Source organism: Callospermophilus lateralis, chromosome 1 (genome assembly GCF_048772815.1).
Source record: "Callospermophilus lateralis isolate mCalLat2 chromosome 1, mCalLat2.hap1, whole genome shotgun sequence".
Lineage (NCBI taxonomy): Eukaryota > Metazoa > Chordata > Mammalia > Rodentia > Sciuridae > Callospermophilus > Callospermophilus lateralis.
This window is the reverse complement of record NC_135305.1, coordinates 213,107,298-213,126,900: the sequence shown is the minus strand read 5'-3', so window position 1 is coordinate 213,126,900 and position 19,603 is coordinate 213,107,298. Positions and strand designations below refer to the sequence as shown.

Sequence of the window (19,603 nt, the reverse complement as noted above, 5' to 3'; positions counted from 1 at the left end):
TTCTTTGATTTTGAGTTCCTCATACAATTCCACTGAGTCATTATTTATATTGCGCATTGTGATCTCTATGAAATTCAGTCCTTTTCATTTGTCATTTCTGAACTTTCCCAAAATCATTCCCATCTTTGGATGAGAAATACTTGAAAATTCTCATTAGTTCCATAGGATATAATTTTGGAAATAATTTTATCTCAAATGACATATGCCATGTTACTTAATTGTATATTTTGCTAAAAGAGTACTAATTTGTATTCACATATGAAAATAATATTCATCAACTGAGACTATTTTCATGACTGTGTGTGGAAGCAAGTATGAGAAAAAAATATTTGTAGTACTATGGATTGGACCGAAGTTTGCTTAACTACTGAACCATATCCATAGACATTTTTGGGTTTTGTTTGATATAGTGTCTTGCTAAGTACTTAGGTCCTCACTGAATTGCTGAGGCTAACCTTCATCTTTAATCCTCCTGCCTCAGCTTCCTGAGTGACTGGGATTACAAGCATGCACCACCATGCCCAACAGAGAATAGATCTTCAATTGTGAGTTCATGATTTTCCTGTAAGACTTCCAGAATTTCCAATCTTTATAAGGTAGCCTTTAACATACCAGGGTGTTAGCTGGTCATTAGGTCTTATTCTCAACTTTTTGAATCCTGTTTCTTTTTCAGCATGGTGTCCACAGTGCCTAACATAGTCATGGGCAAACAGGTCCCCAGAGGTAACTATTTCACCATTTTCCCAGGCACAAATTTCTATGTGCTAGACAACACTTATGAAATGCTAGCAATATATAAGTGGTCAATAGATTAATGGTTTGAAGGTACAGGCTCTGAGAAAGGAGGGGAGTACATGGGGCTATAACAGGGCAAATCTTGGGACCCTTGGCTGATGGGATCTATTCTGTATTTTTTTGATGATCATAAATTATTGTAAATTTTAGGTTCAGCATGACATTTCCACACCTGTCCACAGTGTGCACTGATCAAATCCAGCCTCCCTTATCCACCGTCTCCAACCCCTTCCCAACATCTAGTAATCTATATCCTTTGTTCAGGGTGACATTTTACTTTATTTTTAAAACCTCTTCTTGAGACACCATGAAGTACTTGTCTTTCAGTATCTGCCTTATTCACTTGCACAATATACTCCAGGTCCATCCACATTGCCCCAAATAACAGGATTTCATCCTTACATGTGGCTGAGTATGTTCAAATTGTACATGTGACACGTTTCTTTCCTCCTCTCATCAAGTGATGGGCACTTAGGTGACTTCACAGCGTAGCTATTGTGAATGATGCTACAGTAAACATGGCCATGGACAATTCTCTTTGCTGTAATTTCATTTCCTTGTTATAAGTGTAAACACCTGGCTGTGATATTTTGCTCATGTTACCATGGTGGAAGCTCATTAAAGGGGCCTTGGATCTCTCCCTGTCAGTTTTTACTACTGCCCATTAATCTACAATTTTCTCCAATGAAAAGTTCAATTAAACTTATAAATTTAAAAAAGTGATGGACATCTGAGGACGCTGTTTATAAACTGTTCACAGTTTGATGTGTTTCCCTTTCCTCTTGAACCAGTGACTGCTGTTCACTTTCTCCCATGTGACTGTAAGCTGTCACTCCTGTCATGGTGCATCCTGTGCTTAAAATCATCCCGTGTATTTTCTTCAAGCAAGAGCAGGAAAATGAAAGAGAACACCAACTAGTTGATAATGTGCTGTGGCTTCCTGTGAATCCAGACATAAAATGTACAGAAGACTGTGGTGAAGTTTGCTTTTTTGATTAGGGTAAAAGTGTTGAATATTGAACTAAACACATTTGGGACAATAAGAAATGTTGGCTTCTGATGTTTCATTGTTCTCACTCTCTGCTGTGTAGATACTAGGGAAGATGGTACAGATGGAAATGTGATTTACACTGTGGCTTTTACTACTTAAGAACCTCTCCTACTGCCTCCCTTCTGCACACACATGGGAACCCCACACTCCTCTGTGCTTGCCAGAGTCCTGAGATCCTCCATTCAGGCAAACTTATCAATAACATTGCAGGGTATTTAGTTTCTATCATTCTAGGTCTTTGTCTCTTCAAACTCCTACACACATCCGAAATCAGGAACCATCCTTTGGTACCTCATTTTAGAAATGTATGTTCAGTACCAGCATAAAATTTCTGGTATTGTCAGCAAAGTGTGATGAGTGCAGGAGGTGCCATCTTATGGTTTCACGTTTCAAAAAACAGCTCACTCCTCTTTTAAAGAGGGACAGAGAAAACTTCTGGACATGCCAGAGACTGTGTCCCCAATGTGTGTCACTATCTTGAGGACACAAGCTACCTAACCAGGGCAGGTTTCTTATTTTTAGACATGGGGAAAAAGTAGAACAAAAAGGATGGATGTGGTGATGGGTGGTGGGACATCAGGAAGGTGAGGCTCATGGATTGGTGGTAAAAAGGGGCAGATTATTAGCACTCCACTCTGATCTCAGGGGAATCTATGCAAACTCTATCTTTCCTGATTATAGACCAGATTCCTGCAGGGAAATCAGGTGCTTAGAGATTGGAGTAAAAAGAAGGACATGTGCCTAATGAGCAGATAGAGAAAGCTGTAGGCTGTGATTGATCCTGCTCTCCCTGAGTGCACACCCTGTGGCACACTTGATTCTTCAGGATCTTCAAATCTGACTTGAGGACCAAAGCTGGACCCATTTCTGTTCTCTTGTCTGTGGTCACAGTCTCACTCTGCACCTTCAACATCCAGGGAAAAACTGAAGCCTGTGCATGAAGATCCTCCCATCAGAGATGCCACCCAGGTGAGCCTGAGGACCCAGTGACACTGCAGGAGCTTTCCCCTGAGGTTCCCTGAGAGCCCAACTAGCCTGGCCTGCAGCCCAGGGATGGTGGTGTCCTTTGCTAGCTTAATGAATTTATTAATGGATTTATAAGGTACTAAAAGGAGAAGTGACCAAGAAATCAGTAATATGGTATCACTGTTGACCATTAACTTATGGTAACAGAATCTCAATTAGAAGAGGGATGGGAGGCACGCAGTGATTAAAACATAGTAAAATGTAAGTCCTCTTACCTTTGCAATAAAGGGGAATGGATAAATCCAGCATTAAATATGGAGAGATATGCACTGAAAGGAGCTCATTTTTTTAAAAAAAGTTATAATGGAACATATTTCAGCCCATTTTCATATTGCTGAGAAAGATAGATTTAGTAATTTCTATAAATAAATTTCTGCAGGAGAAAATCATGATATAGATATTTCAGGAATCTTCTTCCTCTCTGGGTATCCACATGGAAAAATGAATTAATAAGTGAAGACAATTATCCAAAGAATTATACGCTGCAAGTATTTTACAACCTGTCAAGATGAAGTCAACAGGATGGCTGTCGACTTCTCTATTTCAAATTGTTAAGACCCTATGCTTATGGTTGGAGTGTATTCCCTCTCATTTTATTTTTTTTAATTCTTTAGAGTTTTATTTCACTGATTTTGCATGTTATCCCTAGTTTCATTTACATATGCACAGCACATAAGTGGAGATGTATCTGTGGGGAGTCTCTGAAAGTCTAGAGATCCTAATGTTTTCCAATAGGCCAATGTTGTTATTGGGCTCCTGGCAGGGTTTTTCATCCTGAAAGATGTTACTCAATAATCGGATATTTCATGACTTGTGAATCCTTGCTTAAAATGAAAATGCTGTGAAAGTTCTTCTGCCCTCCTTACACTAATAAGTCAACTTTTCAACATATTTCCAACTTATTTTCATGTCTCTCTTAGGTCTCTGTGCCTCTTGATTTTCCATGGTTCAATGTGGGCATTGCTCTTCATCATTTTACTAGAGATCATATGCAACATCCACAAGTATATGGGAGTTCGTTTATCATTAGATAAGAAAGATTCAGTCATAACTTTTTACTCCACTTCCTTACTTTTATTTCCAAGGCTCTAGCAATTTATTTGTACATTTTATTAAAGGTACACTTTTTTGATCATTATGCAATATTTTCATGTTTCAAAACATCACAATATTCCCCATAAACATATGTAATTTTTATGTCCAAAAAAATAACATGTAAAAAATATTTTAAAAAGCCCCAAACCCAAGAACAATCATGAAATGATGCTACACACACAGAAAAAGTAAAGTAATGGTAATGAGTTAAAGAGATTGAAAGGTTAATTACCCTGATGTGATCGTCACACAGCACATACATGTATGGAATGATCACATATATACTCAGTGAACAGGCACAATGATTCTGTATGAATTTTAAAATAGTGAGAAAGGCCTGTCTTATCTGCTACGTGACTAGGGACAAGCCAATAGGTCAGGTGAATGGGGGAGAACTAGGGAAGACAGATCTGGTATTTCATATCCAAAGTTCACTTTGCTGTAGGTATCTTGGATATCTCCTATTGTGATTTGCTGATTTTTGACCTTTGGTCATATTTTTTTTTCTTTTGAAGTGTATGGTCTGTCAGGTGCCTTGATCAAGGAAGAGGAACAATGGGAGGGAGGAGAGGAGGGAAAAGGAAGGTACCGGGGACTAAAGTGGAGCAAAATAGATTCCCTGCATGTGAGATTGTGTCAAAGTGACCCTGACAGGGCTGGGGCTATGGCCGAGTTGCAGAGAGCTTGCCTAGCATGTGTGGGCATTGGGTTCGATCCCCACACCACATAAAAATAAATAAATAAAATACAGGTATTGTGACCATCTACAACTAAAAATATATAAAATGACCCCCACATTATGCATCACTGCAATGCAATAATGAAAATATTTAAAATTTAGATTGAGAAAATGATGTCACTACTTTGTTTTTTTGGCGAATTTATTTTGATGCTTATACTTTTTTGATGGGATTGGAGTGCTGCCATGACCTCCTGGAGAAGAGACACCTGGGCTTGCAAGGTCTGTTCCTCTGGGTCCACATCAGCTCTCTCTCTGCCCTGACCTCTTCATGTTCCGTCCACCCCTTTGCCTTCTCTCACCTTTTCTCTCACTCTCCACCCTTCTCTATTTCTCTTTCTCCCTGTGTTGACTGCACAGCTTTTCATGCTCTTTTTCAAAAACAGGGAAGAAGAGGAGCATTCTTGTTTTATTTCTTTCATACATGACAATAGTGGAATGCATTACATTCATAATTATCCATTCACAGCCCAATTTTTCATAACTCTGTATAAAAAGTATCTTCACACCAAATTATGCCATTATACCTGAGCTCTCTTATTGATTTTTTGCATTAAAATTCTTAATACACATTTATACCACAATTTATCATATCTCTGTTTGTATATGAGGTGAATTCACTCATTTGTTCATGGAAAGAGTGTCAAGTGGACTCTCCAGGTACCCTGTCCACATTCTTCAGAGAAAAGACAAACTCAGCTTGTTTTGTTGAAGCTCACAACCTTGTCAGGGTGACTGGTGCAGAGAGGCCATGGCAGAAATGAAGCTATGAAAGTGTGTGAGTGTGTGTGTTTGCCTCATGGAGGGCTCAGAATAGGTGACCTGATCTTATATATTCCAAGGTGATTCTTAGCAGCTAGAGGCCAGAACTTATCCTCAGGTGGTAGCAAGGAGGGAATCTTTTTTTTTTATTTTAAACATCAGAAATTTATTGATTGCTTAAAATATTATGTTGATCTTGACATAACAATTATCATAATTTGTTTCAAATGGGGTATGAATTCTTATTATCCCCCCCGTGTACAGACTGCAGGATCTCATTGATTATACATCCCCATTTATACATAATGCCCAACAAGTGTCTCTTGTATTCATCTGCCCTTCCCATCCCCTTCCTATTACCCCTCCCCTCCCCTCCCATAACCTCCACTCCCCTCCCTCTACCCCATCTACCATAACTCATTTCTCTCACTCTCTCTTATTTATTTTTTTCTCCCCTTCACCTCACATACTCTTATATGTATTTTGGTATATCAATGAAAGTCTCCTTCAAGGAGGGAATCATTTTGCAATCCACAGAATGTGTTTGCAGAAAATCTAAGGGCAAGAGGTTCAGGGTGTGGATGAAGAGCTCCCTGTACCTTGTAGCCTCAGAGAGCAGTGAGGCCAGCTCATTCTTTAATATTCTCTGACACCATCTCTCATCACTCTTGGGCTTTTGCCTCCTCCTTGCCAAGAGATTTCTTTTATGCCTCAGTTTTTTGAAACAAGCATATTCCTTTGGACCTGTGCACTGATTGTCCCCACAGTGAAGGCCACCCCACTGAGGATGACATGTGGGTCCTGCCCTGCCTTCCTTGTGGTCTCTGATTGGATTCCCCTCTTCATGCTGGTTTTCCCTGCATTGTTATAAAGTACAACTACCTCTCTACTCTTTCTTTTTCCTCTTAGTACCCATCACAATGGGACATATTAGGTGATTTTAACCATTTTTGCTTATGTTCTTTCCCTCTCTTTGGATAATGGGGACTTCTTTGTTTTAACTCATGCAGATTACTTTTCCAATGCATGAAATGTACTTGGTACTCTGTAATTAGTTTTTGCTTTATTTTTAATTAAAATATAATTATACAAGTCCACAAAAATAACTTTATATTTACATACACTATAAATTGTATAATAATTGAACAAGTATGATTGGCTTAATTTTCTGAAACATTTATCATTTCTCTGTGACAAACATTCAAAGTCCTCCCCTCTATCTATTTTAAAATAGGGAACATGTTATTTCTAACTATAATTACCCTACTGTACAGTACATCACCAGAAGCTATTCCTCTTCTCTTACTGTATTTTTCCCCTTGAGGAGCTTCTCCTGTTCCATTGGGCCCCAAATGCACCTCAGCTTCTGTGACCATCATGCTATGCTGACATTCTATGAGATCAAATATCTCAGAATCTACACAGGAATAATATCATATAGCTTTAGTGTTTCTGTATCTGGCTGATTTCACTTCATAAATGTCTCCCAGGTTCATTTGTGGTTTCTCTAATGATAAGATTCATCATTTTATTAATAGACAAATATTATTCCACTGTGTATCTGTATAGCCAACAGCCGTCTGCAATGTGACAAAGTTGCTAATCATCTGGGAAATGCTAATCAAAGCTATGATAGAATATTGCCTAACTCCAGTTGGAAGGGCTATTGTCAAAAAGACCAAGGATATCAAGGGCCAGTGAGTATGTGTAAAAAAAAAGAATCCTGTCCTAGAGTTGCTGGGAATGCAAGTTAATGAAGCCATTATGGAAAACAATATGGATATTTCACAAAATTTAAAATACAGATATCACTTGATGCAGCAGTCCTACTACTGGGTGTGTAGCCAAAGAAAATAAAATGGGTATTTTGAAGAGATCTGCCCTTCCACGTTGACTGATGCACAATTCACTGTAGCCAAGACACAGAAACAACCAAAGTGTTCATAAGGGGGGCTCAATTTATAATTCTCAGAGGCCTGAATAACTTTCTCATTAGAATTCTGAAATACATGAATTCCTAGTGAAACCTTGAGTATGATACAGGAATTTCCCATCAGAGGTGGATCAGATCCCTTAGGGAACCAGAGCCACATATGTTCTATAGAAGTTAATTTTATTCCTTTTCCTTGGCTTTTCTTTATTTTTTGAGATATATGGATGGTAACCAGGGCCTTGCATATGTTAGGAAACCACTCCAACATGAGCTACACACCCATTACTGAAATTATTATTTACAGCAAAATATGTATTGTTTCATTTCAATGATATAAGTAATACCTGTCTAGGGAAAATTAGTTATGCTCTTTTTCTCATTTCTGGTAGACACATGCATATGGAACCAGGGAATGATACTCTATGTTTAGAATTTCTTCTTCTAGGACTTGCAGAGAACCCAGAACTGCAGCCCCTCATCTGTGGCTGTTCCATGTCCATTTACCTGGTCACTGTGCTGGGGAACCTGCTCATCATCCTGGCCACAATCTCAGACTCCCACCTGCACATGCCCCTGTACTTCTTCCTCTCCAACCTGTCCTTTGTGGACATCTGCTTCACCTCCACCACCATCCCCAAGATGCTGGTGAACACCCAAACACAGAGCAAGGCCTTTACCTATGCAGGTTGCATCATTCAGATGTGCTTTTTTTTTTTACTCTTTGCTGGGTTGGATAGCTTCCTTTGAATACCATGGCATATGACCGGTTTGTGGCCATTTGTAACCCCCTGCACTACATGGTCATCCTGAACCAAAGGCTCTGTGGATTGGTGGTTCTGATGTCCTGGGTTGTGAGTTTCCTGCATGCATTGTTACAAAGCTTAATGGTATTGCGGCTGTCCTTCTGCACAGACTTGGACATCCCCCACTTTTTCTGTGAACTTAACCAAGTGGTTCACCGTGCCTGCTCTGACATCTTTCTTAATGACCTGGTGATATATATTATGGCTGTCTTCCTGGGAGGTGGCCCCCTCACTGGCATCCTTTACTCTTACTGCAAGATAGTGTCCTCCATCTGTGCAATCTCATCAGCTCAGGGTAAGTACAAAGCCTTCTCCACCTGTGCGTCTCACCTCTCTGTGGTCTCCTTATTTTAATGCACTTGCATAGGTGTGTACCTCAGTTCTGCTGTGGCCCAAAACTCACACTCCATTGCAACAGCTTCTGTGATGTACTCTGTGGTCACCCCCATGCTGAACCCCTTCATCTACAGTCTGAGGAACAAGGACATCAAGAGCGCTCTGAGAAGAAACTGAGAGAAAGATAAAAGTGTCAATTGTATTGAGACTGAATAAGTGCCCCTGATTGCAGGGTTCAGAGCCTCCAAGTCAGATTCTGAGATCCTTTATCAGATTCTGGAAGCAGAACTTACTCCTTGTCCTTTATTTTTGCATTTCCATTTCTTTGATTTTGACTTCTGCATACAATTTCACTGAATCATTATTTTTTTTGCACATTCTGATCTCTATGAAATTCATTCCTTTTCATTTGTCTTTTCTGAACTTTTCAAAATATTCCCATATTTGTATGAGAAATTCTTGAGAATTCTCATGTGTTCCATGATATATAATTTTAGAAATAAATAAGTATATATCATGTGTTCCATGAGATATGATTTTATAAATAAATAAGTAAATATCATGACATATGTCATGATATTTACTTATTTTACTAAAAATAGTCATGATTTATATTCATATGTGGAAATATTTATCAAATAAGGCCGTTTTCATAATTTTATTGTGGAGGCAAATCTGAGAAAAAAATATTTTTAGTACTATGGATTGAACCCAAGGGTGCTTAACCACTGAGCCATATCCATAGACATTTTGGGCTTTTATTTGAGATACTGACTTGCTAAGTTATTTAGGGACTCACTAAATTTTTGAGGATGACATTAAACTTTGATCCTCCTGACTCAGCCTCCTGAGTCACTGGGATTAGAAGCATGCACCACCATGACCGACAGTGAATAGATCTTCAATTGTGTATTCATGATTTTTTTTCCTATATGACTTCCGGAATTTCCAATCTTCATAAGGTAGCCTTTAACACACCATGGTGTTAGCTGGTCATTAGTTCTTATTCTCAACTTTTTGGATCCAGTTTATTTTTTATCATGGTATCCACAATGCCTAACATAGACATGGGAAAAACAAGTTCCCAGAGGTATGTATATCGCTGTTTTCCCAGGCACATATTTCTATGTGCTAGACAACATTTTGGAAATGATAGCAATATATTAATGTTAATAGAATAATGATACAAAGTTCTAGGCTCTAGATTACTGGTTCAAAGATCCAGGCTCTGGGCACAGAGGGGAGCAGATGGGGCTGTAACAGGGCAAAACTTGGAACACATGACTGATGGGAGCTATTCTGTATTTTATTTTGAACATCATAAATTATTGTAAATGTTAGGTTCAGCATGACATTTCCACACCTGCCCACAGGGTGCACTGATCAAATCCAGCCTCCCTTATCCACCCTCTCCAAACACTTCCCAAAATCTAGAAATTTCTATCCTTTGTTCAGGCTGACAGTTTACTTTTTTTTAAAACCTCCTCTTGAGACACCATGAAGTACTTGTCTTTCGGTATCTGTCTTCTTCACTGAGCACAATATCCTCCAGTTCCATCCACATTGCCCCAAATAACAGGATTTCATCCTTACATGTGGCTTAGTATGTTCAAGTTGTATATATGCCACATTTCTTTTCTCCTCTCATCATTGATGGGCACTTAGGTGACTTCACAGCGTAGCTATTGTGAATGATGCTACAGTAAACATGGCCATGGACAATTCTCTTTGCTGTGACTTCATTTCCTTGTTATCAGTGTAAACACCTGGCTGTGATATTTTGCTCAGTGTTACCATGGTGGAAGCTCACGAAGTGGGCTTTGGATTTCTCCCTGTCAGTTTTTACTACTGCCCATTAATCTACAATCTTCTCCAATTAAAATTTCAATTAAAATTATAAATAAAAAGTGATGGACACCTGAGGAAGCCGTTTATAAACTGTTCACATTTTGATGTGTTTCCCTTTTCTCTTGAACCTGTGATTTCTGTTCACTTTCACCCATGTAACTGTAAGCTGTCACTCCTGTCATGGTGCATCCTGTGCTTAAAATTATCCTGTGTATTTTCTTCAAACAAGAGCAGGAAAATGAAAGAGAACACCAACTAGTTGATAATGTGCTGTGGCTTTCTGTCAATCCAGATATAAAACGTACAGAAGACTGTGGTGAAGTTTGCTTTCTGATTGGGGTAAAAATGTTGGATATCAAAATAAACAGATTTGAGATAATAAAGAAATGTTGGCTTCTGATTTTCATTGCCCTCACTCTCTGCTGTGTAGATACTAGGGGAGACAGTACAGATGGATGTGTGATTTACACTGTGGCTTTTACTACTTAAGAACCTCTCCTACTGCCTCCCTTCTGCACACACATGGGAAGCCCACACTGTTCTGAGATCTTGCCAGAGTCCTGAGTTCCTCTGTTCAGGCAACCTCATTAATAACATATCAGGGTATTTAGTTTCTATCATTCTAGGTCTTTATCTCTTCAAACTCATACACACATCTGAAACCAAGAACCATCATTTGGTCCCTCATTATTAAAATGCATGTTCATTACCAGCATGAAATTTCTGGTATTGTCAGCAAAGTGTGATGAATGCAGGAGGTGCTTTCTTGTAGTTTCACATTTAAAAAAACACAGCTCACTCCTCTGTTAAAGAGGGACAGAGAAAACTTCTGGAGATGTCAGAGTCTATGTCCCCAATATGAGTCAGTGTTTTGAGGACAGAGATAAATAACCAGGGAAGGTTTCTTAGTTTTAGATATAGGAAGAAAAGTGGAACACAAAGGGTGGATGTGGTGATGGGTGGTGGGATATTGGGAAGGTGAGGTCATGGATTGGTGGTAAAAAGGGGCAGATTAATAGCACTCCACTCTGATCTCAGGGGATGTATGCAAACTCTTCCTTTCCTGATTACAGACCAGAGTCCTGCAGGGAAATCAGGTGCTTAGAGGTTGGAGTAAAAAGAAGGACATGTGCCTAATGAGCAGATAGAGAAAGCTGTGGGCTGTGATTGCTCCTGCTCTCCCTGAGTGCACACCCTGGGGCACACTAGATTCTTCAGGATCTTGAAATCTGACTTGAGGACCAAAGCTGGACCCATTTCTCTTCTCTTGTCTGGGGTTAGAGCCTCAGTCTGCCCCTTCAACATCCAGGGAAGAACTGAAGCCTGTGCATGAAGACCCTCCCATCAGAGATGCCACCCAGGTGAGCCTGAGGACCCAGCAGACACTGCAGGAGAGGACTGAAGAGAATGAAGGCAGAGCTTTCACCTGAGGTTCCCTGAGAGCCCAGCTAGCCTGGCCTGCAGCCCAGAGATGGTGGTGTCCTTTGCTAGCTTAATGAATTTATTAATGGATTCATAAGGTACTGAAAATGAGAAGTGACCAAGAAATCAGGAACACGGGGTCACTGTTGACCATTAACTTATGGTAATGGAATCTCAATTAGAAGAGGGATGAGAGGCACAAGTGGTTCAAATAAAGTAAAATGTAAGTCTGCTTACCTTTGCAATGAAGGGGAATGGGTAAATCTAGTATTAAGTATGGAGAGATATGCACTGGAGGGAGCTCATTTTTTTTAAAAAAAGTTATAATGGAACATATTTCAGCCCATTTTCATATTGGTGATAAAGGTCTCATTTAGGAATTTCTGTAAATAAATTCCTGCAGGAGAAAATAATGATATAGATATTTCATTGAATCCTCTTTCTCTCTGGGTATCCACATGGAAAATGAACTAACTTAATAAGTGAAGATGTGTATGCCAAAGAGTTTTTCATTGCAAGTATTTCAGAACCTGTCAAGATGAAGTCAGTGGGATGGCTGTCGACCGCTCTATTTCAAATTGTTAAGACCCTTTGCTTAGGGTTGGAGTGTATTCCTTCTCATTCTATTTTTTTTTAATTCTTTAGATTTTTTTTCACTAATTTTGCATGTTTTCCCTAGTTTCATTTACATAAGCACAGCACATAAGTGGAGATGTATCTGTGGGGAGTCTCTGAAAGTCTACAGATTCTAATGTTTTCCAATAGACCAGTGTTTGTTATTGGGCTCCTGGCAGGGTTTTTCATTCTGAAAGATGTGACTCAACACATATTTCTTGGCTTGTGAATCCTTGCTTTAAATGAAAATGCTGGTGTAATTTCTTCTGCACTCCTTGCACTAATAAGTCAACTTTTCAACATATTTCCAAATTATTTTCATGTCTCTCTTAGGTCTCTGTGCCTCTTGATTTTCCACAATGCAATGCAGGGATTGCTCCTCATCATTTTACTGTAGATCACATTCACCATCAACAAGTATATTGGAGTTTGTTTCTCTTTAAATATGAAAGATTCAATCATAAGTTTTTACTCTACTTCCTTAAATTTTATTTCCAAGGCACAAACAATTTGTTTTTACATTTTCTTGCTAGTACCCTTTTTTGATCAATATGCAATATTCTCATGTATCAAAACAACACAATATGCCCCATAAACATATATAATTATTATGTCTAACAAAATAACATGTAAAAAAATTTTTAAAAGCCCCAAACCCAAGAACAATCATGAAATAATGCCCCATACACAAAACAAGCAAAGTAATGGTAGGACTTAAGGAGATTGAAAGGCTAATAACCCTGATGTGATTGTCACAGCACAAAGATATATGAAATTATCACATATATACTCAGTGAATAGGCACAGTGATTCTGCAATAATTTTAAAATAGTGAGAAAAGGCCTGCCTTATCTGCAACAAATCTAGGGACAAGACAATAGGTCGGGTGAAAGGGGCAGAACTAGGGAAGGCAAATCTGCTATTTCATATTCAATGTCCCCCACTTTCCTGTAGGTAGCTTGGATATCTCCTTTTGTGAATTGCTAATTTTTGACATTGGTCATTTTTTTTCTTTTGAAGTGTATGGTCTGTCAGGTGCCTTGACACAAGGAAGAGGAATAGTGGGAAGGACGAAAGGAGGGAAAACGGAGGTACTGTGGACTAAAGTGGAGCAAAGTAGATTCCCTGCATGTGAGTCTGTGTCAAGATGACCCTGACAGGGCTGGGGCTAGGGCTCAGGGACAGAGCACTTTCCTAGCAGGTGTGGGCACTGGGTTCAATTCTCAGAAAAAATAAGTAAATAAAATACCTGTACTGTGACCATCTACAACTAAAAATATTTAATGACCCCAACATTATGTATCACTGCAATGCAATAATGAAAACATTTAAAATGTATATTGAGAAAATGATGTCACTACTTTGGTGTTTTGGGAAAATGTATTTTGCTGCTTAAAGTTTTTGCTGGGCACCCAGTGAAGGTCACTGGGATTGGAATACTGCCAGGACCAAGACAGCCTTTTCCTCCTGGAGAAGAGATACCTGGACTTGCAAGGTCCTGTTCCCCTGGGTCCACATCAGCTCGTTCTGTACCTGCCCTCACCTCTTCAGGTTCTGTCCAGCCCTTTGCCTTCTCTTTCCTTTTCTCTCACTCCCCATCCTTCTCTATTTTTCTTTCTCCCTCTGTTAACTGCACAGCTTTTCATGTTCCTTTTTAAACACAGAAAAGAAGAGAAGCATTCTTTTTTTATTTTTTTCATACATGACAATAGTGGAATGCATTACATTCATAATTACCAATTCACAGCACATTTTTTCATAACTCTGTATATAAAGTATGTTTATAACAAATTATGCCATTATACCTGAGCTCTCTTATTGATATTTTTGCATTACACTTCTTAATACATCTTTATACCACAATTTGTCATATCTGTGTTTGCATATTAGGTGAGTTCACTCATTTGTTCATGGAAAGAGTGTCAAGTGGACTCTCCAGGTACCCTGTCCACATTCTTCAGAGAAAAGACAAACTCAGCTTATTTTGTGGAAGCTCACAAGCTTGTCAGGGTGACTGGGGCAGAGAGGCCATGGTAGAAATCAGGCTATGAGAGTGTGTGAGTGTGTGTGTTTGCCTCATGGAGGGCGACCTGATGTTATATATTCCAGGGTGATTCTTAGCAGCTAGAGGCCAGAACTTATCCTCAGGTGGTAGCAAGGAAGGAATCCTTTTGCAATCCACAGAATGTGTTTGCAGCAAATCTAAGGGCAAGAGGTTCAGGGTTACCTTGTAGCCTCAGAGAGCAGTGAGGCCAGCTCACTCTTTAATATTCTCTGACACCATCTCTCATCACTCTGGGCCTTTTTCCTCTTCCTTGCCCACAGCTTTCTTTTATGCCTCAGTTTTTTGAAACAAGCATGTTCCTTAGGACCCGTGCACTGACTGTCCCCCAATGAAGACCACCCCACTGAGGATGACTTGTGGCTCCTGCCCTGCCTTCCTTGTGGTCTCTCTTTGGATGCCCCTCTTTCTGCTGGTTTTCCCTGCATTGCTGTAAAACTATAACTACCTCTGCTCTTTCTTTTTCCTCTTAGTACCCATCACCATGAGACATATTAAGTGATTTTAACCATTTTTGCTTATGTTCTTTCCCTCTCTTTGAATAATGGGGACTTCTGTGTTTTAACTCATGCAGATTACTGATCCAATGTGTGGAACGTACTTGGTACTCAGTAATTAGTTATTGCTTTATTTTTAATTGACATATAATTATACAAGTTCACAAAATAACTTAATATTTACATACATGTATAAATTGTATAATAATTGAACAAGTATGATTGGCTTAATTTTCTGAATCATTTATCATTTCTCTCTGACAATCATTAAAATCCTCCCCTCTATCTATTTTAAAATAGGGAACATGTTATTTTTAACTATAGTTACCCTACTGTGCAATACATCACCAGAAGCTATTCCTCTTCTCTAATTTTATTTTTCCCCTTGAGGATCTTCTCCTCCTCCCTTTGGGCACAGAATGCACCTCAGCTTCTGGTGACCATCATGCTATGCTGACATTCTATGAGATCAAATTTCTCAGAATCCACACAGGAATGTAACCATGCAGCTATAGTGTTCCTGTACCTGGCTGATTTCACTTCATAAATGTCCCCAGGTTCATCTACGTTGTCTCCAAAGATAAGACTCATAATTTCATTAATAGCTGTTATTATTCCACTGTGTATCTGTACTACTTACAAATGGCCAATAGCTATGTGAAATATGCTCAAAATTGCTAATTATCTGGGAAATACTAATCAAAACTATGGTAGACTGTGGACTAACTTCAGTTGGAAGAGCTATTATCAAAAGACATGGATATCAAGGGCCAATGTGTATGGGGGGAGAAAAGGAATCCTGACCTGGAGTTGGTAGGAATGCAAGTTATTGAAGCCATTATGGAGAACAATATGGAGAATCCACAAAATTAAAATACTGTTATCACTTGATTAGCAATCCTGTTACTGGGTATGTGGCCAAAGAAAATGAAATGGGTATTTTGAAGAGATCTGCCCTTCCACATTGACTGATGCACAATCCACTGTAGCCAAAACACAGAAACAACCAAAGTGCTCAGGAGGGGTGCTCAATTTACACTTCCCAAAGGCCTGAATAACTTTCTTATTAGAATTCTGAAATGCATGACTTCCTAGTCAAACCTTCAGAATGAAACAAGAATTCCTTTTCAGAGGTGACACAAGATCCCTTAGAGGACAAGAGCCACACATGTTCAATAGAAGTTATTTTTCCCCATTCTCTTGGCATTTCTCTATTGTTTTGAGGTGTGTGGATGGTAACCAGGGCCTTGCATGTTAGGCAACCACTCCAACATGACCGACACACATCACTAAAACTATTTTTATAGCAAAATATGTATTGTTTCATTTCAATGATGTAAGTAATACCTGTCTGTAAAAATTAGTTATGCTCTTTTTCTCATTTCTGGTAGTCACATGCATTTGGAACCAGGGAATGATACTCAACATTTAGAATTCCTTCTTTTGGGACTTACAGAGGATCCAGAACTGCTGCCTCTTTGGCCTTTTCCTGTTTATGTATCTGGTCACTCTGCTGGGGAACCTGCTCATCATCCTGGCCACCATCTCAGACTCCCACCTACACACACCCATGTACTTCTTCCTCTCCAACCTGTCCTTTGTAGACAACTGCTTCACCTTCAACACTGTCCCAAAGATGCTGGCGAACATCCAGACACAAGCAAGGCCATTACCTATGCAGGCTGCATCACCCAGATTCACTTTTTTGTACTCTTTGCTGGGTTGGATGACTTCCTTTTGACTGTGATGGCCTACGACCGGTATGTAGCCATCTGTCACCCCCTGCACTACATGGTCATCATGAACCGCAGGCTCTGTGGATTGCTAGTTCTGGTGTCCTGGGTTGTGAGTGTCCTACATGGATTGTTACATAGCTTAATGATATTGTGGCTGTCCTTCTGCACAGACTTGGAAATAATCCCACACTTTTTCTGTGAACTTAACCAGGTGATTCAGTGTTCCTGCTTTGACACCTTTCTCAATGAGGTGGTGATATATATTGCTTCTTTCTTGCTGGCTCTTGGCCCCCTCATTGGCATCCTTTATTCTTACTTCAAAATAGTGTCCTCCATCCGTGCAATCTCATCAGCTCAGGGCAAGTACAAAGCCTTCTCCACCTGTGCATCTCACCTCTCTGTGGTCTCCTTATTTTATGGCACAACCCTAGGTGTGTACCTCAGTTCTGCTGTGACCCAAAACTCACACTCTACTGCAACAGCCTCAGTAATGTACACTGTGGTCACCCCCATGCTGAACCCCTTCATCTACAGTCTGAGAAATAAGGACATCAAGAGTGCTCTGAGAAAAATTTGTAACACAGGAAGATAAAAATGTTAATTGTGCTGAGACTAAATAAGTGCCCATGATTTCAGGGATCAGAGCCTCAGTAGCAGAATCCGCAATTCTTCACTGGAATGTGGAAGCAGGACTGGATCCTTCTATGTTAACACAGAGTTTCCATTTCTTTGATTTCAACTTCGACATACAATCTCACTACACATTTCATTTTATTGCACACTGTGATCACAATGAAATTCAACCCTTTCCCCTGTCATTTCCAACTTTCCCAAATTATTCCAACTTTGGATGAGAAATACTTGAAAATTTTCATTTATCCCAAAAAATACATTTTTAGAAATAATCTCAAATGACATATATCATGCTAAGTAATTGTTCATTTTGCTTAAAATATGCATAATTACCATTCACATGTGTAAAACTGAATATAACAACAACTGTTAATTTTAACAATTTTATTGTGGAAGTAAATCTCAGAAAATAAAATTTAATACTGTGGATTGAACCCAAGGCTGTTTAACCACTGAGCAATAGGCACAGCCCTTTCTGTTTTTTGTTTGAGACCGTGTCTTGCTATGTTGCTTAGGTCCTTACTACATTGCTGAGGATGGCTTTGATATGTGAACCCCCTGCCTCAGACTCCTGAGTCACTAGGATTGCAAGTGCGCACCATGCATGGATGAGAATAGATATTCAATTTTGTAATTTGATTTTTTTCCTATATTATTTCCAAAAATTCCATTTCTGATTAGGTAACCTTTAACTTCTCAAGGTATTAGCTGGTCATTAGGTTTTATTCTCACTTTTGGATTGTGTTTCTGTTTCAGTGTGGTGTCCACAGTGCCTAACATAGTCATGGGCAAAACAGGTCATGTCCCCAGTGGTATTTACTCCACCATTTTTTTCCCAGGTGCATATTTTTATGTGCTAGACAACACTTTTGAAATTATAGCAATATATAAATGGTGAGCAGATTGATGGTTCTGTGGGGCCAGGCACTGGGCAGGGAGAAAGGTAGATGTGGCTGTAACAGGGCAAAACTTGGAATCCTTGACTCCTGGGAACTGTTCTGTTTGTTATTTTGATGAGCGTAAATAATTGTAACTATTAAGGAGATTTAGTGTGATATTTCCACACATGCCCACGGTGAACACTCATCAAATAGAGACATCCATTATTCACCCTCTCCAACCTGATGTATAGAAATCTGTATTCTATATTCAAGTTAGCATTTATTTTATTTTATTTTTATCTTCTTCATTTGAGAGGGACCATGAAGTACTTTTGGTATCTGCCTGATTCACTTAGCACAATGTGTTCCGGTTCCATCCTCATTGGCCTAAATGACAGGATTTCATCCTACATAAGGATAAATGGTGTTCCATGTTGTATATATGCCATGTTTTTTCCCTTCACTCCTCTGGTGATGGGCACTTAGACTGACTCCCTATCTGAGCCTGTGTGAATGATGTGGTAAGACATGGGCAGGGAGCTTCTCCTGGCTCTGAGTGTTCCTTTCCTTGTTATCAGCACTGATGAGCTGCCTGTGATATTTTGCTCAGTGTTACCATGGTGGAACCTGACTAAAGGGCCTTTGGATTTCTCTCTCTCTCTTTTTTTACTACCACATGTTAATCCACAACTTTCTCCAAATGAAAAGTTCCATTAAGAATTATAAATCAAAAGGGAAAGCAGAGCAAGCCATTTGTACATAGTTTAAATGTTGATGTGTTCTCCTTTCCTCCTGAACTCATGATTGCTGTTCATTTTCTCCCATGGAATCGCAAGCTGTCAGTTCTGTCCTGGTGCATCCTAGGCTTCAAATTCCCCTCATGTGCTTTCCTCTAATGAAAGCTGGTAAATGAAAGAGAACACCATGTTGATGACAATGTCAACCCAGACACAAAATGTACAAAGACTGTGGTGAAGTCTGCTTTTCAGGTTGGTGTAAAAATGTTGGATTGAAATAAACAGATTTGTGACAAAAAGAAATGTTGGCATATGACAATTCATTGATCTTGATCTCTGCTACATAGAGGCAAGATAAGACAGTACTGATGAATATTTCATTTAGAATATGTTTTTTACTTAAGTAAACCTCTTCTACTGCCCCCCTTCTGCACAAACATAGGAACCCCACACTGTTCTGGACTTGCCAGAATCCTGAGTTCCCCTCTTCAGGCAACCTCATCAATAACATAGTAGCATTCTTTGCTTCTATCATTCTAGAATTTTGACAGTCAAAAACCAGTTCAAAGCCTTTTCTGCATGTGGGTCTAAACTACTGGTAATGTCCTTGCATCATGCACTTTCTATGCGAG

At 39.3% G+C, this 19,603-nt stretch overlaps 1 pseudogene; it reads left to right on the top strand.

Moving 5' to 3' along the window:
- The first annotated feature begins 507 nt into the window (after window positions 1-507).
- On the top strand, window positions 508-17,312 carry LOC143642127 (olfactory receptor 7A10-like; annotated as a pseudogene).
- Window positions 17,313-19,603: the final 2,291 nt, after the last annotated feature.